The sequence below is a fragment of the Calidris pugnax genome, unplaced genomic scaffold (assembly GCF_001431845.1).
Source record: "Calidris pugnax isolate Ruff unplaced genomic scaffold, ASM143184v1 scaffold72, whole genome shotgun sequence".
NCBI classification, from domain to species: domain Eukaryota; kingdom Metazoa; phylum Chordata; class Aves; order Charadriiformes; family Scolopacidae; genus Calidris; species Calidris pugnax.
The window spans coordinates 1,198,283-1,203,192 of NW_015090808.1; the positions used below are offsets into that span (position 1 = coordinate 1,198,283).

At 57.6% G+C, this 4,910-nt stretch overlaps 1 long non-coding RNA gene across 1 annotated transcript; it reads right to left on the bottom strand.

The window, feature by feature from the left end:
- Window positions 1-4,042: 4,042 nt before the first annotated feature.
- On the bottom strand, window positions 4,043-4,846 carry LOC106885841. The gene is made up of 2 exons (XR_001411513.1): window positions 4,547-4,846; window positions 4,043-4,231 (listed from the first exon to the last, which is right to left on the bottom strand). It is a non-coding gene; the product is annotated as an uncharacterized LOC106885841 (long non-coding RNA).
- Between the last annotated feature and the right edge of the window lie 64 nt (window positions 4,847-4,910).

Below are 4,910 nucleotides of genomic sequence, written 5' to 3' on the forward strand. Positions count from 1 at the left end.
AGGCACCGTGCTGGGCTGCAGCATGTCCTAGAGAAGAGAGATGATCTGATGATTTTGCCCATCTAGCAATGGTGTGCTGAATGTGTAAAATGCCCTGCAGCACAGGTGAAACACTGTCAGAAAGGCCACGGCACTGTTGCTGGGTAAATCAATGTAATGGCACCGACTACAACAGCTGAGTTCTGGCTTCATTTTTTTAGGGATTCCTATCTATAGCCCCTACCCCCTTCTGTCCCGTGGGGCCGGGCAAGCGTCATCAGAAGGGTGGCTTGGCCCTGGGGTGCCACAGGGAGCCTTTCTCAGGGGGGATGTGGCAGGGCTCCTCACCAGAGGGTCCTGGGGGAAGTTTCTGCGAGTTGCCAGAGGAAACGGAAGAAAGGGCAGCATTTTTCAGGATGAGGTATTGGAGAAGGAGATTGCTGGCTGGGGGACGGCTGCCCGTTCTAGTGTAAATCCAGTGTTGCTTCACCCAGCTCACGGCTTCAGGCCCTTACAATTACTGCTGGGGTCAGGATCTGCCCCTGAGCATTTGCAAATTAAGCTGTTGCACAAAAGCACAAAAAGGTGAGTGCTGGAAGACGTGTTTGGTCCAGCAAGAGCTGGTCAGTGCGTGCGGTGTGGAGAGCGGAGCATTCAAAGCAAGTGTAAAATCCCCCCGCTGTGATGTGGCAGAGTTAAAGGCCTTAGCAGCACTGGGTGTTTCATCGGGTGAAGCAGGGATGCTCGGGGTTGCTGCAGTTTCCGTTGGCTGAGGAGGTTCCCCTCAGATTTTCAGGGGGGCTGTTACTCATTTGTGTTGATACAAATGAGAGAAAAATCCAGATCTTGTCATCGCAGGGGTCAGCAGATTCTGACCTTTTTTGTTTTCTCTTTTGATGTGCTCCGAAAGATTTTGCAGTGAACTGGGGAGTGACTGAAAACATGTGCCACGGGGCAGACTCCCCCGGGGTGGACAGCTTAAGTTATGCCCTTTCTGGACAGGTTTCTCTCATTCAATCTCTGCTTCAGCCTAAGTCTTGGGGAAAGGAGGGAAGCACAGGGGAGAACGTCACCACCTTAAGAAAAAATTATCCACTGAGTGCTTTCCCAGCAGGGATGCACGGCCCTCTGAACGCCTGCGTGTCTCAGGGGCTGCCAAAATCTGTACCAATTTCCAGAAAGGCAGTATCCGGGCCTTGCCCCTCTCCTCCTCCCCAGCTACACATTTACATCCTCTTTATTACAGCAATCTTGGTTTACATCAGCAGGAACCGGAGTCACACACGCCTCACTTCAAAGCTCCCTGCCTGCCTGTGAGGGAGCTGCTGATAGCAGAAGATACTGGCGTCTGCAGATCACAAGTCGAGTGAAAGTCTGGTGAGCTGCCCCGGCAGACACCGCTCCGCCTTGAGTCACTGCTCCTTTCCACCTGTTCTCAGCAGGAGGGATGAGAAGGGATAACTCATGTTCAAACACCCGGGTCAGCTGCGCCCGCCCTTGCCAAATAAACAGTTGATGTCAGGGAAGAAAATTAATGGGCGGGTATTTCAGATATTTCGTTTCCCTTCACGCACTTCTCGGGGGTTTTATCAAAAGTAAAGAGAGTGAATAAGGAGATCGCAGTTGGCACTCGGGCCCTTTGGGAAGACAGGATGCCCGAGCGCGCTCCGCCAAGGCCAGGCAGCTGCCAGCATCCCTGTCCCTGCGCCCCCGCCCCGGATTGTCACGGCACCTGGGGACAGGATGGGCTGTGCTGGGTGAGAACGGGGTGGCTTTTCACCCTGGTACCCGGGGTCACAGCAGGAGGAAGTATAATTCCAATACTTTACCAGTCTGGGGGCCCCCAGCACAAACCAGAGCTGACAACATCCAGTTTCACATCCGTCCCTTTTAGGCACTTCAAGGTGACAGGCCACGGTGAGTGAGGGGGACAGCAGGGCCCAGGAGCTGCCAAGCAAAAGGAGAAGAGCGTATTAATGTCAAGTCAGCCAAATTTTCCGGGATCCACCACAGAGTGGGAGATGCTGTACCACTGACTCAGAGCGTCAGGTCCTTGCCAGGGTGGCCCTGTGGCCCCAGGGCTGCAGGTAGCCAGGTGATGCTCTGCTCCACAGCAGGAAACACCACCATGGTCTTCATCCCTGGGACATTTTCTGGAGAAGAGCCTGGGAGAAGAGAGGCAGAGCAACGGAGAGAAACCTCCCCTCCGTCGTGGCCACAGAGATGTGGCCGGAGACCAGAAGGGGAAAAAAGTTGGCCCCAACGCCACCTATGCTGGGTGTGGAAGGTTTTCAGGGCTAGCAAAAGGATGGTCAAGGCACGGGAAGGACCAGCCTGGCTCCCAAAGCATTCATTTGCCCCAGCAAGACCAGGCCAGCGTACCACCGACCCACCTCCTCCCACTGTACCACCAGCCCGTGGAAATCAAGGTCTGGCGCAGGGCAGATGCCAAGGAGAGACCCTGGCTGTGCCCATGCGTGCAGCTCCGTGCCCATGCTCCCTCTACGGGGCACCCTACTGGGCTCTCCAGCCTTTGGGGAAGCTCCGTAACCTCTGGAACCGGGGTGATGGACCAGCCAGAGTGGGCAAGGGCACTTTGGGCAACCACCCCAGGCTGGGTGTCCTGCCAGAAAACCCCAGGTGCTGCTGGGAGCGGTGGCTCAGTAGGTGGCACTCTGCATCCATGGGGAACCAGCACCTTCCCAAAAGTGAGCCCTGCCCTCGCCGGCCCGGCAACCCGCCCCACCGGCCCAGCTGCAGCGGGGAAGCCCACAGGGGGTGAGCCTTGCAGCCCCCTCCTTGAGGCTTCTCCCCCTTTCACTGCTCCTGGGGACATCCTCCAGGAGCTTGGCCCAAGCATCCTTCCAGCCCTGGAAGAAGGCCATGGCCAAGCTTAGTGCCTCCTCCCCGACAGCCCACGGCAGAGCTGGGACTTGCAGCACGATCCCACCTCAAATGTCCTGACACTTGTGACCTCTGGAGGGTGTCCTCTCAGAGAAGCAGCCAAGCAGGGTTTTGCCAGGACACCACCAATTTGGGAAGAGCTCCCCTGATGTCCCACCTGAACCCCTCCGTGGCCATCACCACCTTGATGCATTTTCTGCAGGCCAAGGAGTGGTGCTGGTTGATGCTGGAATGCTCCTCCTTCTTCAGAAGCAGCAGGAGGAAGTCTGCAAATTGCCTGACAAAATTCGAAGCGTGCCGAACCAAATTCCTGGCTGCTGCCAGTCAGTGGGGCAGAGCCATGGGCTGGAGGTTGGAGGCGAGAGGGAACGTCATGAGTCAGGTGCTGGATGTGCCGTGTTTGGTCTCTAAACAGCGCAGGTAACACGGGCAATTGCTCTTGGGTCACTCAGCCTTTCCCCGCTGAGCTGCTCCTCAGAAGTTTGCCAAGTGTAGTGTGCAGGGGTGAAAATTTAACTGCTCGGTATATTCCTCCGACCGAACTTTAAAAAAAAAAAATTATTGAAAATATTTCCAGTGGATCTCTGGTAAAAAATTGGGAGGAATATTTCATTTTAACAGCTGCAAAAAAAGGAAATTCAGGAGGGAAGCTGCGGTGCCTCACTGAGAGAGCAGGCCTTGAGCACGGCCAGTTGTTGAGGGAAGGAAAACTCCCCATTTACAAAACTCCATTCTCACACAACCAACCCCACATTTCAACAGAAGAGGCCCCAAACCCCAATATCTCTGCTTTTGGAGAAACTCTGCTCACACACACTCAGTCTCTCCCAACGCCCTGTCCTTATTGGGGTCTTGTGGGGAGGGCCAGGGAAAAGGGGGGCCCTGTGGAGCTCCTGGCTGTCCCCAAACGATGGCCGAGCCGCAGCCCAGGAGCTGTCGATGGACCCAGCGCTCTCTGTCCAGGGCTGCAGTGCCCAGGCAGGATTTGCCTTTTCTCTGCTCGCAGCCCAGGAGCTGTCAATGGACCCAGCGCTCTCTGTCCAGGGCTGCAGTGCCCAAGCAGGATTTGCCTTTTCTCTGCTGTAGACACTATGGGAGAAGGCACGGGGAACAAGGCGAAACACAGCCATAAAAATAATCCAACAGTAAAGCCATCAGCTAATGACAATGGGTTTTAATTGCACTGTGAACAAAGGGGCTGACGGAGGTTTGCCGGGCCCGTCTGTCACCCATTAACGTCTGAGCAACCGATTCAGCAACTTGTTTTTCAGAGCTCTTGGGCATCGCTCCTTGGGTTTGGCATCACCTTGTCGAAGACGGCACCCGCAGCTGCGTGTCCTCCTCCAGCCTGCGTGGCGGGGGGAGAAGGCTGTAATGACTGAGCGACTTGGACCCCTGCCACCCCGAGCCACGGCTCCCTCAGCTCCCAGAGCTGTGAGCAGCGTCCCGGCCCCTCTGTTAGAAAAAGGCGGCCCAGGGGCTCCTCTCCCGCTGCTGGGCAGCTTGGCTACTGGTCTGTGTGGGGAGCTGTGCGGCCCTGGCTGCCCCCCGGCCCCGACGGCGCTCAGGGTCTCTGTGGGGACCGCAGCAGCGCTCCTCCGGCTCCCCTCCCCGCCCCAGCACCTTCCAGCCCGCTGCCCGGGTTTTTCTCCCCCAAAAGTACCTCAGGATTTCTTACGCAAGAGCCGAGAGAGGAGAGGCGGCCGCGGCCAGGACACGGTGATCCCGGAGACCTGCCGCCCGCTTCCCCCCCCGCCTCCTCGCCGTTACTCAGCCGTTACTCATGCGGCGCCCGGGCAGGGGCAGAGGGGCCGAGGCGAAGGGCGATCACCACCTTTATTGCCGCAGGACATTTGTGCCGTCCCTCCGGCGGAGCAAAGAGCGGAGCAGCCCAGACAGGTGTGCCCGCGCAATAAACCCCCGTCTGCGTGTGTGTGTGCGCCGTCCCCGCCGTCCCCATGGCAACGCGTGCCGCCTCACCCCCCCGCCGGGATCCCTGCGCCGCGGCAGGTGCGCCTGCGCCGCCC